Below are 23,232 nucleotides of genomic sequence, written 5' to 3'. Positions count from 1 at the left end.
ATTACTTCTGGTATAAGAGTTTCCATTCCTTCAGGTGCTGGATTCCCTGCTAGTGATGGAAACTGCATCTTCCCCTTCAGAACCAATAATCTTAAGAACTGCAATCTACACTCGGTACATTTATTTTGTGGGCTGTTGTTGACTCCTGAGACTTACATACCCAATAAATGACATTGTCCTGATGCAAATACACTGATATTCCCAGGGTCTGCATTGCCCTGTGTGAATCTCAAGAGGAAAACAATAACAGGAAGGCAAGGAATATTGGAAATGTTTGTTATAAAGTTGGAAACAAGTCTCACCAAGGCTCAGATGATTTCTTTGTGCATGAAATGGAAGAAAATGTTTCAAAGGAACTGATTAAGCATCAGGTGTGATTCAGGATCATAGAGGAATTTATTCAGTATGAAATCTTTTGCAGAACACAGATTTTCATTGAAGACAGAGACATGAAAGGGTCTAAGATAAAAATACTTATTATTTTTTAAAGAAGTGAGTAGTCCCCAGTGTCTTATCCTTATGCACCTGTCCTGGTGCCATGTAGATGATTTCTGCATCACGTCTGTTCTACGGAAAATGAACATGATTTTAATTGTCTAAGAGCTTGCTGAGGAATTGGTTTGTTAGGGTTACTGCAAATAAAGGAAAATCTCAGTAGTCAGTTACTTCTTTGTCTAAAAGAGGTCATTAAATTTGATGATAATAGCTGTCAATGTATAAAAATATACAAGTGAATAGGACGTGAGAACAAATGCTGACAAGTGCAGTATACAGCCAGTGCTCTTGACAAGACACAGGGTTGAGCTGAACAAATGGCTCATAAAGCTCCTTTAGCAGGAGGACAGTAAAATCCTTCCTCTAAGGTGATTTAGCTTTTTAGTAAGCATTTATATGGAGACAGGGGTCTATCCTGGTGGATGGGTTGCTTGCTTTTGCCAGGCACTACTGACAGCACTGCAATATAACTTTAGTTTATTATGGCACTAAAACTATTAAACTGTGACTGTCTTTTTTTTTTCAACCTGAAGTAAGGTTTGTCTCTAACCAAAAGGGGACAGCCATTCTTTTCCCATGCTGACTATTGTTTTTGGTGGTCAGCCATCTCATGCCTTTTGAAAGAGCAAGAGCTCACTTTGTGCTAAATGGCTGCAAGGGAAAATATAGAGTTGACTACAGAGGTTGATCAGTAACTCACAATTACAGTAGCTCCACTTAACATACAAGAAAATTAAAGTTACTCCGTTCTCTGCCTTATGGATTAACATTATCCAGATGATAAAAATTAGTGGTGTCCACTTCCCTGGGGGATAAGAGCCGCGGTGGGTGTAGGGAGAGCCCAGGTCAGGAGCCCTCCCATGAGGATGAGGATCTGAATGATGCCCCAGGTAGCAGAGAGCTATGGTGGCTTGCTCCCAGGAGACAGACACCTCTGTGGGTGGGTGTGGGAGCTGGATATGTGGAAATCCCAGACCTCTTGGAGTCAAGTTTCCATTCAGATGGATGTCCATGATGGACTGGGATGGGGGGCTGTCTCTTCAAAGTCCACCATCCCTCTGTCTGATGTCCTGGTCTGCTTCTGTCCAGCCCTGCTGTCACCATTGCTCATAGTAAAGGACTGCTCCTGCCAGCTGTGTCCCTACCCATCAAGCTCCCCCTCCATGGCATGGGGCTTCTGAAAAAAAGCCTGGCATGCCCACAGTGCTAGGTTCACTCATTTATTTAGGTTTAGATGCTTATTCTGGAGAGATGCATAGAAAGTCTCCTTCCAGCTTGCAAAAGTGTTTTTCAAGGTCTCTCTGAGGTCACAGAGTCCTCTGAATCACTGAGGTCACTTAGACATAACTTAAGTGTCTTTGAGAGTCCTTTGAAAATTGCTGCCATTATTTTCTCTGACTGGGTCATTATCTGCTTACTGAGAAACAGGAGGTTTTGTAATACACATTTTCTGTCAAACTGAATGTTTGCAACATGTGAGTCCTCATTTGGGCTGGAAGCTCCTCTTTAAATTAATGAGATATATTAGGAAAAAAAAATCTAAGAACGCTGACAAATCAACACTTTCAAACCCAGGTTTCTGATAGTGTTTGAACCTCATGGAAGCTTTAGATCAATTCCTTATTGATTTTATTCCACTGTTTTGTCAGATGGAGTATTTGGATGAAATAAGCTTTGCCTTCCCACAGCAATCTTTGTGCAGATTAAGAAGGGATGTGCACTGTGTTATAAACAACCTCTGTTACAGGAGCTCTCACATACCTGCTGTGTTGAAAAGAAAAGAAAAACATATAGACAGCCATCACAGGCAAGCACCAGACCTCAGTCAAGGCCAGGGACTGTGGATCTGGCCCAGGGTGACAAATCTGGTGTTGTGCAGAGCCTAACCCAGAGCAGGAGCCTGTCAGTGCTGCTCTCCACAGACATGACAATGGCTCAGCAGAGGAAGCTCATTCCCTAGGAAGCCTCAGCAAAAACCTGAACATTTCAGTTTAGCCCAGGAACACCAAGAACTCACAGAGTAGAGCACACATCTGCTGCATATGGACACCCATCATGGGCTTTAAGCTGTCTCTGAGACTCTTTCTGGATCTGTTTATTTCACCTTTTGCTCTGTGACAAATCCCAGTAAACACATATAAGCAGATTGTTTTTATTATCCACAAATCCCACAACACTGAATGTGTTTTCCACTATATCTCTCTCACTCCAAGAGAGGAAAAAAATTATAAACACTGCCATGTATCCAAGTCAGAAACCACAGCTTATGTCATGCCTGTTATTATTCAGGTTGACTGGTCTACCCTGGCATATTCTGCCTTTAAATCCATACCTAACCTTAACTCCAGAGTGATGGTCCTGTTAAGATCCAACCTTTAAAACCTGAAGCCCTTGTGGTCCTTCTGAAGACACTGTTCTGGGGCTTTGAGTCATTTCTGCCTGAGTGAACATCATATAAAATGCTGAAAATTTTATTGACCTACTCATTGTATTTAGTGCCTGACAAAAGAAAATAACAAAGTAAGAGTAGCAGCCAGCAGGTACATCAGGAAAACACAACAGAATGTCAGCTCTGCTTCTTAAGTGGACGAGACAGACAATTATTTACTACATTTTGAGAGCACCTGGCACTCAGTCTCTTGGCCATCAGGACAACTCAAGGGAAAGGGGTGTTTATCACAGTGCCCTGTTAAGTGGATTTGGCTACAACAGAAATAAACAAAACAGTCTCTGGAAAAGTTTCAGGGCTTTCAAACTGGTGAGTGCTCTGGTGTTGCAGACAGCTTGAGTCATTTATTAGGAGCCAAAGAGTCAGCACAAATGACTTTGTGCACTTTTGTGTTTGTTGGTTTCTTCCTTCTAATTTTGTTTGTATCCGTGTAAAGAAGGGGGATTTCATACAGCTGTAACAACCCCATCACTTCAAAATAATCTCCAGTCTGCCACTCTAACACATCCAACATCTCCTTCCAAATTTTTTTCAAATTCTTTCCTTTGCTCTGGTCCTCATAAGGAGCCTCTCCTTTGCTGCTCTGCTTTTCTTATGTGACACAAAGGAGACAATTCTGATTTCCTGTGAGTGTGCTGAGCCAGTTGAACTTTTACTAACCACTGCAGTACGTGCTGCCTGCTCTTCAGGAGAGCTGTGCTGGTAGATGATCTGAAATGGATGGATTGCATGCTACAGATTCTGGGAGGTAATCATCTTACAATCTTGCATCTTGCTCACAAATGTTGCAAGATTTGCTTGTTGGCTGTTTTCTGCAACCAGATGTTGAATTCCTAAGCCACAGAATGGGCCTCCCCTTACTTCTAGCCAAATATCACTTCTTCATTTCAAATGAATAATGTCAAATCATTTCTGACTTCAGCACGTTACCCAATTTTCCAGGCCCAGAAAGTTCGAGAAATGCAAGATGGAAATCCAAGACTTTGTTTTCAGGTCTGGAAGCTTTGGCTGATATGAATATCAGTACTATAAAAAGGAAAAATTGTCAGCACTTTCATATGAGGCAAAGAGTAGTTTTCATTCCCAGCAATTCTTATTTTTTTAATGTAAAATTTATTTCAATCTTTAATTTTTACATTTTGAAATAAAAAGTTTGCTTCTGTCTGGTTCAGAAGGTCAAGCCCAATATATAATTTTTTTAATTATGCCATGAGAATCTCCCTGCTCAAACTTGGTCCAGCCAGACCAGGTTGTTCAAGGCTGGTTTAGTCAAGTTTGGAGCATCTCTTCCAACAGGTCAATAACTTTGAGCTTTCAGCAGTTTTGATAGCAGAGCAAAGCTGGCATGGGAGAGGTGAAAGGGAGGATGATGTAGGGGAAACCATACCTTGCCCTGATGTGTATTGTGGGGCCAGCAAGACGGAGTGTGGAGAGCATAAGGAAGGGACTGTAAATGTAGGGAACTCCTGGGTTCCAGGCTCCTGATGGGAAAGGATGAATTAATAAATCTGCATTCAAGTGTTAAGACCGGTGTCACAAAATAAAATTATCTCTATGCAGACTTAAGATGGTCTCTAAGCAGATATTTAAAGCTTTCCATGTTTATTCACACACCAGAGAGAAGCAAAATCTCCACAATTCTGAACTGACTAGGAATTGCACCAAAGAAGTTTTTATTGAAGAGGTTGAGAAAGTATCATGTGTGATGTTTCATTCTGATTTTGGTTAGTTTTGTGTTTCCCACTGTATGAATAATTAAATGAAAATAATTTTGAAGAGGGAAAGAGAAAAGGAAACTCTTCTTCCCTGTATTTGTAGGTAAATAATGATTTCAAACTGAAATATAACAAAAAATATTTATTACTGCAAAATGGATTTCTGTTAATGGTTCATATAACTGTAAATGAATATGTGATCAATTGTGCTTTAGCCTCTCCTCTTGAGAGACAGTGGAATATATTTACTCGAGTAAAATATATTAAATACTCAACCTTGTAAAGGCTGTTATGCCTAAAGCCTCCACAGGCCAAGAGGGCTTCTTACCCCTTTCCCTGTATTCATTGAAATCCTCTGATGAGAGGACTGCATTCTCATAAATCCATCTGTAATTTTAATGGCCTAAACTGCTTTTTCTTCTTTCTTATTGAAATAAGATGATGAAGAAAAATATGACTGTAAATGCTTGGTGCACTAAAAATATGACATGCATACTTTACATACAAATGCTTCAGAACTAGTTATCCCCACTATGAAATAGCTTCTACTTGGATAATTCATGAGATTTTGCATGTTGGCAGCCAAAGCTTCCCACAGGTTTTCTAAATTGTAGGGTTTTTTGCATTAAATCACTGAAGATTAGCAAAGTGGAACACAATGGCTCGAATGACATATTGAGTTCTTGAATTGCAGCTCAGACTGCTCAGAGGTGCTGCCTGCTTATAGATTGAAGCAATAAAACTTTGGAAGATTCTGTGAGGGCTCTGCTTCAGCAAAGTCCTTGGTCTTATGTTTGGCTGTAGATAAGGCAACTTACTGCTTGTGATGCATGTAATAATACAGTTTACTCTTTCCTAGAAACACTTTAAAAACAGCTCCTGAGTCACTTTGAAGCAAAGACAATTCCAAAACCCAGCAGTTTGTGGCAAACACATTGCATTGTTGCAGCAGAAACTTGGAAAAAAAAAATCCGAGTGGACCTCCTGGTGGTTCATCTGAACCTCTTTCTAACATTTCTTGCCACCTTTTCCCACCCATGAAAAATTAAAATGTTGCATTAAAAAAAGAACTTACAAAGCAAACGAAAGTTACAAATTCAAATCTGCCTTAAGGGGAAAAGAGAAACAAAACCAAAAATCCAAGCCTGTGACAAAACATTGCTTTTCTGTATCACAGACTCATTATGGAGGTAGCTTTTACTTAACCTCTTGGTTCTCACATCAGTCATGTTAATGGCCAAGTTTCTGATACCGGTGGCATTTATCAACTGATCATCTGTGACTCCATGAGTCACTGTCTCCAGGCTTGACATAAACCACTCAGACTCTGTGTTAGGGTCACCTGGACTTTGTCACTATTTAACAATTGAAAAGGAGCAGTATTTTCTTAAAGCACAGGCCAGACCTCCAGTGATGTAAAGGAGAACAAGAGAAGCTAAGTCAACAGAGCACTGATGTTTTCCTAAGGCTCCAAGGCAGTTGAACAAATGCTGAAGCTCTGTTTTCCCTCTGCACTTTCTTTTCCTTGCTCATTTGTTCCTTTGCCCACTTGGGTTAAATCAAATGTACCCAGGTGCAGGCAGTACTTGTAAAAATTGCTGTTGGTTTATTGCATCCCAATACCAGGATGCACTGGTGGGTTATAGATGAAAAATTCGAGGCTGTTCATCTTCTGCTCTGCCTCTAGTGTAATTCTAGAAACACTGGCAAGATAATTTGGTTTTCTGTTTTTAAAGGAAAAGTCTTCTGAATGCACAAGGTTACCTTGTTGCTATTTTGCTGAGTGCAGAAAGGTAATGTAGGCATAGCACCTAGGAAGGAAGGGTTTTATTTACTCTGCTTTTAAATATAACATTGCATTTTGGCCATCAAATGTGATAACTCTGAGTAGAAGATCTGATTTGTCAGGTGGCAGAGCATTCAGTTTAGTCCCATGGCTAGTTTTAACCCATGCCTTTATCTGTGCAGCAATTCTGTGGTAAGAGGGAGAAATGAAAAGGCGCTCTCACTTTAAAGAAACTTTACCTTTCAGTTCCTGTGCAGTTTGAAATCTGTATCAAACCTGAGCCCTGCAGATGACTGGTAAAGCTGTAGGGCCAGTTGCAGCATGGGGCCAAGGCCCTGACTCAAAATCACTGAAAAACTGTGTTGAAATTAGTCCTGCTCTTGGCAGCTATTGGAGAATCTATACTAATTAGTCCTTCTCTTGGCAGTTGGAGAATACATACTAATTTCTCCAGGTCAGTTTCAGCTTGTTCCTCTTCCAAGCCCCGGGAAGTAAAAAATGCCTATTAGATGAACTCCTTGAAAATTCCAGATCCTGTATGCCTGACCTGATAAGTAAAAGATGTTGATGAAGTTCAAAAATGAGTACTTTCGCTTGGCTGAAAGTAGGGTAACTTTCAGCCAAGTGCCCAACATATATTTCTTTAGCACATGATGTCTTTAAGATCAGGCTGGGTCAGGACAATCAGAGCACTGATTCAATGCAGAGAATTTTTCATTGTCAAGAAACTTCTGCTGGGAATTAAGTGCTGCTGCAAGTGGGAAGTGCTGGTAAGCCAAAGGACGTGCTTATCCACATATCTCTGCTCCTCTCCTTCATCCCTGCCCCTAAAGAAAGTGTCACAGGATCTATTTTTGGATCAATGGCAGAAGTCACCAAACAATCCTTTCAAATTATTCTGTTGACCAAATGAAGGCTTAGCTCCTCTAAAGACAACAAGGCCAATATAATGTGGAATGCTATAATTAATTCCACGTGTTTTGAGGCATTAGGGTTGAGTGGAAGGACCAGAAGTGTACTAATAAATAAAGGCCATATCCTGGTATTGATCTGTATGTGGAACTCACTGCTGGAATCAATAGGGAGTGCTAAAAAAAATCAATGGCAGGATATGACCCCGAGATAAGCTGGTTTCAAATCATTCTGTCTCTCCACTACAAGAAGACAGGTTGCTCTGTGTTATCTAAGCCCTCAAACATCCTCAAGAAGTTTGAGAAGTAGGAAAAAGCCACGTGGAAGGGAACTGCCAGGGAAAGATTTACGTGACAAAATCCTTGTGTGTTGTAAGGCCACGTTTAGCTGTTGCTTTGCAATATCAACCCTAAATGTTTCAATGGGTGAAACATTTAGATGGTTTCTTGCAATTAGGAGTGGGAATACCTTGGGGAAGAGTGAGTAGTTCCTTTTCCTCTACTGGATACTAAAATGGCTGTTTTTTGCAGCTCATAAGTTATGTTTCCTGGGTCTATTTGCTTGTGTTAGATAAATGCTGTGTGGCACCTCCGGAAGCACCAGAGTGCAAACAGGGACCCTTCAGTCTTACAAACTTGATTTATTTTCTTTCAGAAACCAAAGGGAAGGGGTGGACATATGGATGCTTGGATACCTGTCTAATACAACATCAAGACAGAGCTGAAGCTTATACCCAGCCCTGGTTAACTAACTTTATGGTTCTCATTACCTGAATCAGCAAATAGCTTTAAGATGGCTGCATGGATATTCCACTCAGGAATTGTTTTCTATAATGTGAGTATTCAAATTTTTTTTAAAATTGATTTTATTTTTTGGGAGATCAGTCCTCAAGCAAATGTCTCTGGGAGCAAAAAACCCTTTTTTTTATACCTCAAAGTTTTATATATTCTTTACTCTGATGAACATTGAGGCAATTTGGTATGAGGAAGCTCCATGTCAGCTAAAAAGAATATCGAGAAAATGGTAGATTTGAACCTGGGGGAAAAAAAAAAAGAACCAAGGGCATTTACCCAAAGAGTTTCTCTCTTTAGATTAACTCTCTTGCCCTTGCTTGTCTTCTGTCTTTTTTTGTTTGTTTTTCAAATTGCAATCATGCATTTAATGCACGTGAAATTATTCCCTCTGCACTCAGAGCCTTGTGAGCTGCTGGTTCCTAACACTGGAAGATGCAACCCAGCCAAAATCCCCTCTAGATGGCTCCCATGCTTTCATTGCATCACCAATCTTTGCCCAGATCCTTGTCTGGCTCTTTTCCCTATCTGTAGCTTTGTTCTCATTTAGAATTGCAAGCTGGGAAGTTCCTATTTCTTTTTATCCACGAAGGAGATCTATTTCAGTAACACAAGCTTTTGCATGCTGCCCCATTAGTGTCTCATCTTAATCCATGCCTTGAGGGTCCAAAGCCAGAGAGGGTAGAATAATCGACTCTCCATGCAGATCTTGGACTCTTCTCAAACTGTGCCAAAAAGTGTACCTTAAAATTGTGCTTTCATGACATTGCAAGGCAGCCCCTTGCAGAGAATGTGGATTAAAAAAACCGAAGGTTTATAATTTAAGTTTCAGAAAAAGGATGATTTCCCCTCCAAAATGATCTGACTTGTGTCATTCACAATTTAGTCAGAACCTGGAATGCTACCTTCAGATTATGGAAGCTGGCAAAATTCATAACCTGGCAAAAGGGAAAATATTCACATAATTCTCTCGGCAAGAAACCAAATCAAACTATTCTTTTTAATTGCAGGTGAGTAATAGCACTCTTAGATTTCATGCAAATAACGTCAGCACACTCCTGCTCTGTGATTGATGGGATGTTTTAAGCGGAGTGCCTTAACTCAGCACAGCTGGTCTCTTGTTGGATTCCTCTCCTAGCCTAAGAAATTTTTGGGTTTGGATACGTTGGCAACAACTTTCCCTTCTAAGGCTGAAAAATACTCCTCAAGAGAGTAGATGTTGAGTTGTCAGCCCTCTGCTTGGTCTGTATCCCTGCTAGTGAAAACCAGGGATTACTGTGAGTTTTGGTTGGTTGGCTTTTTTCACCAATTCATTTGGTCTTCAAGGTCTTGTTTGAGCTCCTGGATTGAGCTAATGGTCCTTCATGAGTAATGTGTCTGTAGCCTAAGTGTTTCCTTGCAGTGCTTTCAGAAGGAGTTTACCTTTTCCCTGGATTGCTGCCATTTTGTTGCTTCCCGTGGGTGTCCAGGGAAGGAAAACTGCTGGGTGTTTGAGAAAGGAGGAGGACTTTAAACCATTTCTATTAAGCTTCCAAAAAAGCAGGATGTGCAGCAAAAAGTGGGCTTCTTTGAGGATCTTGCCATGCCACCAGCTATGGAGTTCATTTAAAATAGGCATATATCCATTTAATGTGTTAAATTCCTGGCATTAGGATCCCACAGATTTATTCTCAGTCTCTGAGTGAAATCCACACAAGCTTTCAGAACCCTGGAGTACATAATAACAGGAAAACTGTGCCTCTGGTTAAACACCTCCCCAGAGAGGGCCTGGTAAATGTCCAGGGTGGTGATTAGGGAAGGTTAACTTATGATGTGACAAGGAAAGTAGTACAACTTAGATAACACTAATAAATGACAGTGGTGCCAAAAAATGATAGATTACTCTGAGGTGTTCTGTTAAAAAAATAAGAATTAAACAAGCAGTTTTTAGAAGAATATCCTGAATCTATCTGTGCCCATGTACAGTTATTTACTATTCTACCCTATCAAGCTGGATGTCTATGTGTGGAAAATATATTACAGATAAATTATTTAATGTCTAAGGAATCATCTGATGTGCCCCATGCTGGACAGGACATTATACAAACTTCCAATTTTTGTGGTTGTCATAAGTGAGCACCCTCAATGCCATTTATACTGTAGTAATTAAAAGCATTTTACTGAATGACTGAAAGCAAATTTGCAAGGGGAGAATAATTTTCTCTTTGCTCTTGTTGGTTTTATATTTCATACATTTTAATCCTTAGATTGTAGAGTTAGTAAATTGAATTGTGGGGATTTTTTTGCCATAAACAAGGAAAACCCTCAACTTCTAACATTAAAAAAAGCCTTTTTTTCCTCCCCAAGGATTAGCCATTTCCGTCTTGTTGATTTTCTTATGTTAGAATTTCCAGCATGATTTTCTTTCCTTCTGTTATAGCTATACGAATTATGATTCCTGTATTTTTGGCAAATATATATTTTACACTTTATTCATTGTTATGCTGCAAGCTCTCAGTCTTGCACAGACTTTGACATACACTCTCCCTGCTATGCAGTGATCTGAAACAGATTGCAGAGGGAGAGCTCCTAATGAAAAAAATTAAGCAGCCCTTTACCACTTGGGATCTAAATAGCCCTGTCTTGCTCAGTGGTTGAATAATTGCTCAATATTCCGGACTTCCTGTGATGGGCCCAGCCTGTCTATCCAGAGCCAAGGACTGCGGTGCTCCGACATCCGATCCGTCTCTGGGAAATCCTGCACTGTCTCTGCACTGCTGGCTGGAAATTCTGGGGCTGCTCTCACAGCTCCAGCAGAGCCCTGCACCCACGCTCCCTGCAGAATCCAGCTGGGAAATCAGTCCAGCTGCTGTTTATTTGGGTGTCACTCACCCTCCACCATGTGGATGCACTCAAGTGGGGTCTTTCAGGGAATTTGGTGAAGGGAAGTCAGCACAGTGAAAAGCAGAGACTCCTTGCTGATGCTTGGAGATCCTCTGTGTGTCTGTAAAAAGCTCTGTTTCCTCAGGTTGGGTCTTGAAGCCTGAAGCAGATGTGTTATTACACTTTTATTGACTCCAAGGAAAAAAATCTCTCCACTTCAGCAGGAAGATGAGGCCTCCTGACACCAAAATCTCTGTTCCAAGCATTACAATGTGTATTTTATGGTGCGTAAAGAAAAAGCTGCTCAGAATATTATTTAGGGAGATGCTCTCCCCACCTCTCTCATAACGGACCAACACTTGTCTGTACAGTGCTGCTGGAAATCACACATCTATTATGAAATAATGCAGTAAAGTTAAAACCTGAGTGTTCACACCCAGAGTAAGCTGATGCTCAGAGAGGTGTAGCACACGTGCCTGACACCATGGTGCACCATGGGTCTTGTCTGACTGCAGGGTACGTCCCTCACTCCTGTCCAGAAGTCAGGAGCTGACTGCAGACATCATTCCAACGGAGAAGGTCTCCATGTTACATCAGCATGGGTATGGCTGCTTTCTTCCTGCCACAGTCTCTTATTGCTACTTCAACTCTTTTTTTTTCTGGCACAATGGTAAGCATTTCAGTGTGTTTACCATTTTAAAGGTGTTTTCAGTATTGCCAGGTGGTGCCTGACTGGGCTGTGGGAAAGCAGGGCTTTCCATGTGCAAGTTTTTCTGAGACACCTCTCAAGATTTCCCCTCCTGTCGAAAATGAGCTGTGCTGCCTGTACAGGGAAGCAGTTCAAAACCAATTGTCCTCTTGTCTCTGCTCTAGGAGGCTGAGAATAAAATACAAGAAGAAAAAGGAGAACACCATAAAATTTTGAAAAATCTGTGCTTTTTAGTCAGCTAAATATGAATGTATTTACCACTGAGATCATACAAAACTTGATTGTTTTTACCAGCTTCATTTACAGAAGAAATGAACAGAGTTCCTTTACATAAAGGTGCACATGTGAAAAGAAAAGAAATCTTTGTAAACTTCTCAGGAAGAAGATACCTTGTCACTTTTGCTGGATGATAAGAGACTCACTAATCAAGAGCAAAACACTGAAAAAAGGATGTATCAAATTGCATATGGTTACCATAATGCCCTTGCATTCCCTTTAATTCATTTAATAAGAAAAGGTGTTTGTAGTGTGTAATGCAATTTTTTTTTCTGGCAGAAGTCAGAGCTGCAGTCACTCTCTATGCAGTGAACTGACTCCTACGTGGCTCACGCAGTTAAAAATACTGAAATGACTTTCTTCCCTCCTGCTCCTCCAGGCTTTCTTCTTTGCAGATGGCAGAGGACAATATGCTGGGTCTGCAATAACACTGACTCAAAATTCCTTTCTAATTGTAAGATAACTTCCTAAAGATTGCAGGCAAAAGGAAGTCAGAGAACAAAGCAATGTCAAGTATGCACATGTCACAACACAATGTGCTGATTCCAAGCCTTTGGAAACATGCTGAAAGACATGTCTGGAAAAAAAAAAAAAAAACCAACAGGGAAGTGCTTCCACACAGGCTTTCAGCATGAAAACAACAGCTGAATGTGCCCATTCCCACCAGGAAAAAATACCCTGAAATAACAAAAGGTGCTGGAGAGCTAGAAATGAAATCATCAGATGGCAAGAACGCTCTTTTGTCTGTTCTTACATAGATGTGCTGCCAGTGCATTGTAAAGCAAGGGATCAGTCTGGAGCAGTGTTTGACCGCAAGGTGCCAAGAAGACCAAGAAAAATGGAATGTATAAAACAGGTCTCTCTTACAATGAAGGACTAACAGAACAAAACAGGAGGAAAGCAAACAAAGGGCCACACTTTCAGATAATGTATCTGCAGGAATGCAAACTCTGTGCATTCCTGATCACTCCTGTAGGTACTGAAGGCACAAAAGACAGACTCTTGAGAAGAATGGCATACACAGTGCTTCTTTGTGAAACAGAGCCTGCACACATTCCCTCCATAACCACAGGTAAATCTTTGCATCATTGCTGTACTCTAAAGATGTAAGTGCTTTCAATTAGGTCTGTCACTGTTGGCTTGCTCAGTCCAATCTTCTGTCAATTTAAGAGCTGAGGGTTGAGTAAATTCCAGGGGAAAATTATGGGATCCCAGTGAAAGACGACATGCACATCACAAATGAAACACTGCAGGCAGACTAAAGATGCTAGAAAATATCACCTCCACGGGCAGAGGGACATCCTGCCTAAATTCAAATGAAGCAGCACTTGGGAATGAATAATAATGTGCCTAGGCATTTTTCTTTTAAAGCTGAGAGAGGGAATAAAAATTATCCCACGTTTTTGCAGGCAGAAACAAACACTGGGATGAAAACCAAGTTGCCTAACATCTCATATCAGCTCAGGAATAACGTCTCCATCTCCAGATTCTCAAGTGACATTATAAAACTGTTCCCTTTTGTTAAGTGCCAAGCCCCAAAGAGCACTCAGGACAAGTGCACCTGAGAGGCTTGTTTTGCATTAGATGCTTCTGGTTGTGCTCCCAGAGATACATGCCATAAAATGACCTCACAGTTTGCTCATGCTCTCTACAATGTGCAGGAAAAACCCAACCTTACCTTAAGCAAGTGATTTAGGCAGATTTTTTGGTTAAAATCTAGCATAAATGTTTCTGCCAGAAATAGAAAAAGTGTTTCTGTGATTACAAAGGCTAAATATGAAATAAGTTGAGAAAATATTTCTTTCCCCTGGCTGCAAGCTGTAGTATCTGTCTCAAAATTATTTGTGTACTAAATACCCTTTGTCAGTGTACTTTTGGGGCTTCTTGCTGATTCTAATTGGGACTCCAACTGTATGAAGCCCCACTTAAATTTGGTGTTCAGCTGTCTTTCTTAGACTGCAATGCCATTAGTGGATTTCTTCTTCCCTCTTGGGCTAGACTGAGACTATCTGACTCTCAGTCCCAAAATAGCAAGTTCATGGAAAATGTGGCTTCTTTAGAATCAACACTAGTTGTTGGGTTTTTTTCTAATTATTTGTGTAAACAAGAGCCTAACCAAACTGAGCGTTCTATTTTATACTCAGAAGAAACCCTCTGCTGTAAGTCATTGTTGTAGATACCCTTCAACGCTGTAACACAGCCAAATGAGGGAGTGAGATACTCTTTTACTGCTGTGGATGGCCACATAAAATCTGGGAGCTGGCAGGAGCAGTCAGACAAGAAGGCACATGAAATTGTTAGGCAGTGAAGGGAAGGATAAATACCTTAAAAAGAGCTTTTGGGTTGCAGTTTTGTTGCTCCTGCCAGAGGTTTTGAAATAACACAAAGGATGAGCTTGTTGTCCTGGGAACAATATTCTAGCAAATTGCTTTTCCAGGACCAAGGGAATAGTGTCTTTCATCATAATTCCTCCTTTCAGACCACTGAATAAATGAATTGAAAGCTAACTTTAGGTTAAAAAAAAAAAAGAAAGGAAATATGAAGGTTAAATCCAAGCACTATTATACTATCCAAAAGCACTGAAGAGATTGTAGCAGGTGGTCCCACCACCTGTGCCTGTCTACTTCCATTCCAAGTAATCTCCTTATGAAATGCAGAGAGAGGCAGACACCCAGGAGGGTCCCACAGGAAGAGCAGTGGCCGAAACACAGGATGACTAAGGGAGATAGAAACCTGCAGTGCAGGGCATGCATAACCTGGGAAAGCTGAAACAGTGAAAACCACTAGAGACAGATCCTTGTCCTCTTTGCAGCTTGTATATCTACAGCAATACTGTTGGCTCCAGCCCTTCTCATTTATGTCCTGGTGGTAATGGATGGGAGATGAGAGATCCTGCAATTCTCCAAGTTAGAAGCTGCCATGTCCTAATGGCTTGCAGAAAACAAGGCCAATCACACAACGCTGTTATAATAGCACCTATTTTCTTTATCCTTCCTCAATTGCTGCAGGAAATGCTTTAATTTAATAGAGCAAGCGGATGCATTGCCTGGATTCCGGGTGGCACGCTAACAACGTAATGATCCCGAGCCTCAGCATTGCAGGCAGGCCTGTGGTTTGCTTCTCAGTGGGCTGCACTTACAATGGCTTTTTATGACTGTCAGGCTTCCACTAAAAGAAAACAAAGTGCTGGCTGAAAAAGCAATTGCAGTAAAGACTGTTCCTGTCATGTATCTGAATATTCCCTTTCACTTGTTCTTTTCTGTCCATGAAATTTCTTAGGTAAATATTGCTGGGAGGGGAAATGTACCTCAAAGGAGCCCGCTGTTGCCAGTGTGTATCCTCACATTCAAGTGGGATCTTTTGAACTGAAGGCATTCTCCAAGTTGAGGACTTCTCTGTCAAGCTGCCTGTGGGGCACAAAGCACACCCTGGGGCTGATGGCTCTGCCTTTTCCCAAGTTGTTCCCTAGCAGAGCAAAGCTCTTGCTCTTGGGTGGGAGCTGGTGTTTCCCTCTCCCAGCTCTGCTCTCTGTGCTGCAGCACCTCAGTGACACAGCTAAATGGCTTCTCAGGTGGGACAACTCTTGGCCCCATGTTGCACATTCCACTCTGCGCCCAGAAGTGGTCTCTGGGCTCCTTGTAGCTTCTACATCTGGGCCCAAAGGCTTCCAGGGCTTGCAGCAGGCAGTGTGGCATATTTTGTGATAACCTCTAATGGGATCCAGCCCTCGCTGCTTCTCTGCCATCTGTTCCTCATGGACAGGACTTTTCCCTGTCCTGCAAGGATCACTTGGGTAACAGCCCTGACACTGGACCTGCTGTCCTGGGAAGTCCAGCTGTTACTCCTGGACTTTTCTTAAATCCCTTCTCAATTTTAGCATCACAAGAGGATATGGGCAAAAGTGAGGCCTGCTGAAAGCCAGGGTAAGGGTAATAGACCCCAGTGACCCCATTTTCCATAGTGATAGTTATCCATGAAAATGAACACTGCAGGAGAGCTAATCCCAAAACATGCAGCACAGCTCCTGCAAGCTTTAGTGGTTTGTCCTGATGTAGCATTGCTTGATACTGGTTTTTCAGAGTTTGGATTTTACACTGTAGTCTCAAAGTGAAGTCTGGTTTCCCTTGATAGCTATTTGGCTCATTCATTTTCAGCAATGCTTTTGAGATCCTTGAGTGGAATATTCTGAATTTAAAAAATAGCACTGCAGCTTTCTTCCATGAAACAGTAATGCTTCTTTCATTTCTTGCATGATGTTGTCAAGACAACAGTGTCTTAATTGCACCTATACTGTTTGCCACAGTCTTTTGTAGCACACAATGTTTTGGAGCAGCTTTTGTTATAGAAATATTTCCAAACTTGAGCAGCCTTTCTTTTTCCCTTTTTACTTTTTTCCCCAAGCATTTAAAAATCTGTAAGGAAACATTTATTCCTGGCTAGACATTTAGGATCTGGATTCAAGAGGCATTTTTTTTTTGTTCATATGACTCTCAGAATACACAGGTTTTGTCTAACTTTTAATCCAAAAATGTCATATATACTGAAGAAGGTCTAAGGTTCTAGAAGTGTAAAAGTCGGAGTGAAAAGTGATGACTCTCTGCAACTATGATGACTCAGAAATATATGACATTTTCTGTTATTCTGTAGGGTGATGACTTTATACCATCATTTACTTAAACAGTGTGGCAAATTTTATAGTAACTTCATTAATCAATTTGGCACTTTTACAGTCTCAGCTTGCATTGCACTTAACATGCTTTTTCAATATTTGATTTCCCTGACTAAATCCATAAAGCAAAGAAAGGAGAGATTAAAATAACAAGAACTACATTGACTCAAATTCAGCTCAAAGTTTATGCTGGATTCTGTTGTCTGCTTTTAGCAGGGAAGCAAAAAGTTTGCTCTCCTCTCTTGTGAAAGGGTTGTGTCAGAACAGGACAGGCCCCGAGGGACTTGGCATGAAGAAGTGGTGGAATTGTGGTGGCAATTCCTTCAAACTTTCTCCTTCCCAGGAGTGTGCAGTCCTGTTGGTCAGAAGGCTTTTGGTAGGAAGGTTCCTGTCCAAATGAGTCTTCCTTAGGAATTCTGTGCAGGCTTTCAGAACTAGTTAGGAAGAGACAATTTATCTCCCTCTCATTTTAGAGGTCTCTGATAACAAAAGCCAAGCATATGGTGAGATTCATCTAGGCAGCAATAATCTATTTCAGTGTGCTCATTTTGATATTGATCACAACACTGACCAGTAAACAAGGGAAGATGAACCAATTTTATATACAGTTTCTGCTGACTCCACTCAAGGGCCACAGCTATTCTTCCCATTCCAGGAAGAGCATCTTTTACAGATGATTCCTGATATTCTTCTTTCTTCAACTCGCAGTAAAGAGAAAACTGTTGTGTGGCAATAAAGTCTTGGTAATTTGGCTAGAATTAATTTGCACCTATGCATAAAAGCCATGTGAAGATATCACCTGACAGAAATTCTGTGCTAAGGTTGCAAAGCCCAGAATTTAAATGTTAGGAAATGTTATATTCACAGATGCCAACAGAACCTTAATTCAAATACTTTTTGTGTTAAGATATAGTCTTTAATTGCATAATCACATACTATTTTTTCCACAGGATCTCTGTCTCACTCGGGGCACAGGACCTACAAGAGGGCCAAGTAGAGGTTATGCAGGCACACATAAATCTGCCACTTCCTAATTTAGCTGTCCTTGACTTTGCAACCTACATTATTTTGCTTTCAGAGAGATGCATATTATTTTCTTTTCTTAACCCATGATAGAGGCACTTTTCATAAATTGTTTCTTTTGGTGGGAAACTGTTGGATGTCAGCTTCCTAAAGGAGACATAGTGAAAAAATGGATAATTCAGTAAACACAGCCTCTGTGCATTTTTAAACATGCATAGACTAACACTTCATTTGCTCTCAGCTTGGAGTGTCTCATGGTGTTTCAAGTGCTAAAAGATTTACTATGGTTTATGACTTAAATATTTCTAACTCAATTTGTCGTTTAGCACCAAACCCCCCTGTCCTGCAGCACACTCAAAGGCTAAAGGGCACCCAAGCATTCTCCTGCTTAACTGCCCATGGATTGGAGCAGCTCTCATGACCTTTCTATTGCTCTTGGGATCTTTTATGAAATTAATAATTAGAATGCAAGGCCTCAGGTCCCTCTGTGATGTAACGCTTGAGGTTTTCAGTCGAAAACCAGATTCCTTCAGTCACAATAATTTTTATACATTAAACAGTTTTGCTTGAAAAGAATTAGACTGTCCCTCAGTATGATTTTGATTTTTCAATCCAACTTGCTACCAGTTCGCTCTTCTGCAAAGGACTGAGTGCATTTCCATTGAATTTAATTTAAATTTCATTTCAAAGTACATCTTAGTCTTTATTGCTGGATGTTCCTTTTTAAAACATGCGAGTTCTGGCAGGTATGACCCAGGGTACAAACACATAGCTATATTTGCTAAGAATAAACTATTTAGCTGTGTAGCTTTGCTTATGGTTCCATCATTAAAATGCTGGGAAATTACTGAACAAAAATGGACTGAAGTTACTGGTAGAATGAGCAGGAAACAGAAACAAAGATCAGAGAAATGAAGTGTGATGAGCAGGCTGTCATATCCGGTTCTCCAAGCCTCGTAAATGGAAAATACCCAACCTTGACTTGTATTGACTTTTTAGAACAACAGTTATCAGAAAGAGCTCTTCAGTCCAAGAGAAGACTGTGTTTAATAGGTGGCCAAGGCAGTGGGTTTGTAATCTGTAAAAATAATTTGCTACAGTCTACTGGAACAATAATTATTGAGTGGCAAATGCATTTTAAGGCCTTTTAGTGGCAGCTCCATGATTGATCCTGTAGAAACTATTTTGAATCCATCTTCTCATGCCTTCAGCAAATGCAGATTTTAAGTGAGAATTCAGCTGTGGAACATTGAAAGCCTTCAATGCAGATACGTGCCTGGGCTGTGTAATAGATGAACAATCTGAGGTAACACTGAAAGAATCCATTTTTTCCTTTCCAATTTCTCCCCATCTGGATTTACTAGATTACCCAACAAATATGAGTTAATATTCTAGCTTGCAGAGAGTTCTCCTCATGTTTGGAGGAGCTGTGGATTTCATAACAGTTTTATGAGTTTAGAGTTGCTTTTTGGAAATGTGTTTTTAAACAGAGGATGTGTTTTATCTTTTCTAGAACATATTTTCTTGATTTAACTGGCATGGGTTCATATTTTTTTGAATAATTTAAGCAGTCTGGGTCCAGGGCCCAAATTGTGTTGACCTTAAATATAATCCTGGTGGAGTGAATGTTGAAATAGCAAAGAAAAGTTTAGTTTTGTGTTGAAGACCAGGGTCAGTGAGAAATATTTCAGCTGTTACACTCCTGATTTAGAAGGCAAATGAAAGGCTTCTGTGCATTGCATTGACGTGTTGTGACTGAATGAGTGCAGATGCATCATGAGCTGGAGTCTGCTAAACTTGTGCTTGGAGCACTGTGAATATATGAGGAAGAGTCTGTTCCTGGGAGAAGTCAAACACAGGTCCTGGAAATATCCCAGCAAATCACAAAAAAAAAAAAAAAAAAGAAAAGAAAAAAAAAGTTATGCAATATTTGCTGGCAGGATGTGGAACAAAACAGATGACTTACAACTTTATTTGGAGTGGGGGAGTACCATGGACATTATTGGTTTTCACCAGTGTCAGGTCAGGAACCAGGCAGAGCTGCCCTAAAGGGTCAGGAAAAAGTGTTATGTGCCTAAAATTAATAATCTTTGTGGAAGATGCCTTTTATATTGTGTTGAACATTAAATCTTCTGTTGGGCTGCTCCTTGTGCAGGGGACATAACAGGGAAGCACTGGACCAAGATCAAGGAGGAAGGACTACAGAAACTGTCAACATCTAAGATCTTATGCTCCTGCAGGAATGGAGATCCTTTAAAGAAAGCTGGATTCTTGGGGGAAGTAGAATCTCAAATCTGTTACTACTGGTCAGAGCCTAAGAAATAAAATTTCCAGTCCACAGGGGTGTGTGTACCTAAAATAGGTAGAACACACAACAGATCTGTGCTTCAGGCAGCCATACCCACCCTAGGTGGTGTTTGGTATTTCTGCATGGTCCAGACATTAACCAGGCACAAAGCATGGATCTGTGCTTGGGATGGTCAGTCTACCTCAGTTTAAGGGTTTGGTGTGAAAAACTTGCAGAACAACTGTTTTCTTAATTGGGTGGAGTAGGAAGGGAAGGCAGCGTGTTCCTCATCTGAAATTTAATATTTGAAATTATTTTCAGTATTTGAAAAATTTGAATAATATTTTGGTAGTATTAGTCACCCATTTACACCAATTACTGACAAGGACTCAGCACAAATAACATTTCATTTTTCAAGCTGCTCTCTTGCTTGAAATGAAAATTGGATGTAGAGAAAATGTGGAGATTTTTGCAAGAGATCAAAAACCAATGGAGTCCTCCTGACAAAAAAAAAAAAAAAAGAATGGAATTTGTTCAGTTCCTTTAGAAACACAGCCTCTGCCTTCAGAGCATTCTCAACATTCTATATTTTTTCCAATCACTAGCAAAACAAGGGGAAGGGCTTTCCCAAGGGAAATCTGCTTAAGCCTGCTGCAATGTCTGCGAGGAGCATGGGTGCTGGTGGAGAGTGATACAGGGAGGAACTGTGCTGTCAACAACAGGAAGCTGGTGAAAAACGAGCGGTGCCCCTGGGGAGGTGAATGCAGAGCAGATGTCTCTAATTGTGAGTCACACTGTGACAACTGACAAGAGAAATTCTGCACTCTTGACACTTTAAAGATACCAAAAATACCAGAGAGCACATTCCATGGCTTCTTGAAGACTTCCATATCGAGGTAGCTGGGGGGGGAGAGCTCCATCTCCTCCTGTTTCCATCACTAAACAGCCCATAAAATTTGCTGTTGATAAGCTTCCAAGCAGCCAAGCATTCTAATACTTAGATAAGTCACTAATGTTAATAAAACCACTGAAGAAATAAGAGGGAAGAGGTGCAAAGGGGATTCATGTGCAGGGCAGCACCAGTTGCTTTAGATACTGATCCTTTCAATTAAGGGCAGTTCTGGATAAGAAAGGGGAAAGTAACATCCTTGTTTATAAGCACTCTTAGATTTTGAAATCTCTCTCTTTTTTTTCCCCTTTTGTGTTTTTTTTTCATCTGGAATGACTGCAAGCTTTTTCTTGATGTATTCCAATCATTGTCCGGATACAGGGTTGCAGATTTATATTGTGCTTCTTTAGTGGAGTATCAAAAAGTCAAGACCAGCAACCATTCATAGCTGGTTGCCAATTTTTTATTTTGGGACAAATGCCTGGTTTGGGTGGGTCTGCAGATGTCAACTGTGCTACTCCAGAAATGTGTTTTAGTTGCTTTATTTGCTCTCTTGATGCAACTGCTTTACTAACGTGCTCAGGCAGTCTGTCCTTTGAGCATGGCCAGGTTGTTTTGTGTGCACCAAAATAGCCTAAATCAGCTCCTTAGCTTGGAACTCTGTGACCATTGATATCTATCTGAGGCATTGTTGTCATTTTCCTTTGGTCACATGCAAAAATTTTCCCCTGGGTATATGAGGAGGTGTGTGTGTGTGTGTGAATTTCAGAGTGTTGGAAATATTTTTGGGAGTGTCTCGTTCTGACTGGATTCAGATATCTGATATTTTGGCAATCTCCACTGTTTTTCAGGTTGTTGATATTTGTGGAAGCTGCTAAAGATGGAAAAGTGCATCTGGTCACTTGGGAAGGCACAACACTGCACAACTGTTCCTCCTACAGCTGCTGCAGTGCTGCTCCAGGATGCAGTTTTAAAGGTGGTATGGAAAAGTGGTCCTGCAGGGAGGTGCTGGGTTTTCTCAGGCAGGTCACACAGGTCAGAGCCTCTCAGCTCACTTCAGTGCTTCTGGGTTGGAGTTATCTTCACCACTTTCTTTTGTTATTATTTTGTTTTATGTTATGCCATTTAAGCCTCTGTGTATCTTGCAGAGGCTGTGGTAGTCGTGTCATGTCACATTGCATCATCTGGAAATCCAACTGGTCTGTTACACCAGTGGGCCCTCCTTTGGCCTAGTTCTCATGTGTCACTGATGCAGTTTGAGATGAGAATAATTTAAATTATTGGACATTTTGGAACAAGACTTTCCCTTTGCAACTGCTGTGCCAGACTGACATTTGACCAATTTGCCAGCAGATATTTTATTAGAGGTCGGCTGCTATTGCCATTTTGAAGATGCTGTTACTCTGTGAAAAGCCCAGGATTTACGCTGATTGTAATTATTCTACTGAAATATTTGTCTTGTGAGACTTGAGGATTTGTAAGTTGTATAACACCCATGTACACTAGGTTACATTTTCTAAGTTAATGAACCTTTTTCTGCATCCAGCTCACAAATATCAGTGCAGATGCACACAAATGAGCCTTCCAAGACATGCAAATCTCTGCCATCCTTCTGCGGTATCACCACTGCCAGACAAGTCAACTGCATTGCAAAGCCAAGGAGCAGGACTCAGGAAACCCTCCTGCTTTCATGTTTGGTGAGAATTTCAAAGTTTGTCTCTTGTGGTGTTATTTTTTCCTGCTGATAGTAGGAACAGGAGCAAGCACTGCATGATATTGTGCTCTCAAATCCTTGGCAGGGATTTTGAGACCACAACTCTTCTCTGCTTCTTAAAGGCTTTCCCTGGGAGAAGTTGTAGGACGCGGCGGAATTTCTTTCTTCTTTGTGTCTGTGTTGGCTAAAGCAGGACAGAGGAGCTTGAAAAGGCTCTCCCTCCTCAAGGAACGCTATCTGATTCGTAAGCATTCCTAGAGGTTAAGGCTGGTGACTATCAAGAAAGCAAATACTTCACGCAAGGGTAAGTCCTCTAATTGTGTTTGTGTTGAATAAGTGCCAGATCCCCATGTCAGGATGTCTGCAGTCACGGCTCTGATCTCACCATTCCTTCCTCGGCTCTTGCACAATTGTGTTGCATGTTTGTGGTACGGGAGAAAGTTGGAGAGCTGGGCTATGAAACCATCTCAGGGAAGGAAGCCATGTTTTATTTTAGTTGCTTGGTTTGGATAAAAGCCTGTAGGAGATGGAATAACATAAAAAAATCCCCATAATGCGGCCCATTCATGGAAAACAAACCTGGTCTTCTCTACAGACATGTGAAATATGAGGTTTGATAGCCAGGTTGGAAAAGGAAATGTCACTAAAAATGTGT

At 40.9% G+C, this 23,232-nt stretch overlaps 1 long non-coding RNA gene across 1 annotated transcript in view; it reads left to right on the top strand.

The window, feature by feature from the left end:
* Positions 1 to 22,869, top strand: part of LOC118685804 (uncharacterized) — a 145,798-nt gene extending 122,929 nt beyond the window's left edge. The window contains exons 3-6 of the long non-coding RNA XR_004980042.2: positions 8,012 to 8,191; positions 21,715 to 21,839; positions 22,410 to 22,560; positions 22,700 to 22,869. This is a non-coding gene — a long non-coding RNA (uncharacterized LOC118685804). The remainder of the gene's footprint in view (positions 1 to 8,011; positions 8,192 to 21,714; positions 21,840 to 22,409; positions 22,561 to 22,699) is intronic.
* Positions 22,870 to 23,232: the final 363 nt, after the last annotated feature.

This window comes from Molothrus ater, chromosome 4 (assembly GCF_012460135.2).
Source record: "Molothrus ater isolate BHLD 08-10-18 breed brown headed cowbird chromosome 4, BPBGC_Mater_1.1, whole genome shotgun sequence".
NCBI classification, from domain to species: Eukaryota; Metazoa; Chordata; class Aves; order Passeriformes; family Icteridae; genus Molothrus; species Molothrus ater.
The sequence above is the reverse complement of the archived record's forward strand: the minus strand, read 5'-3'. Positions and strand labels throughout refer to the sequence as shown.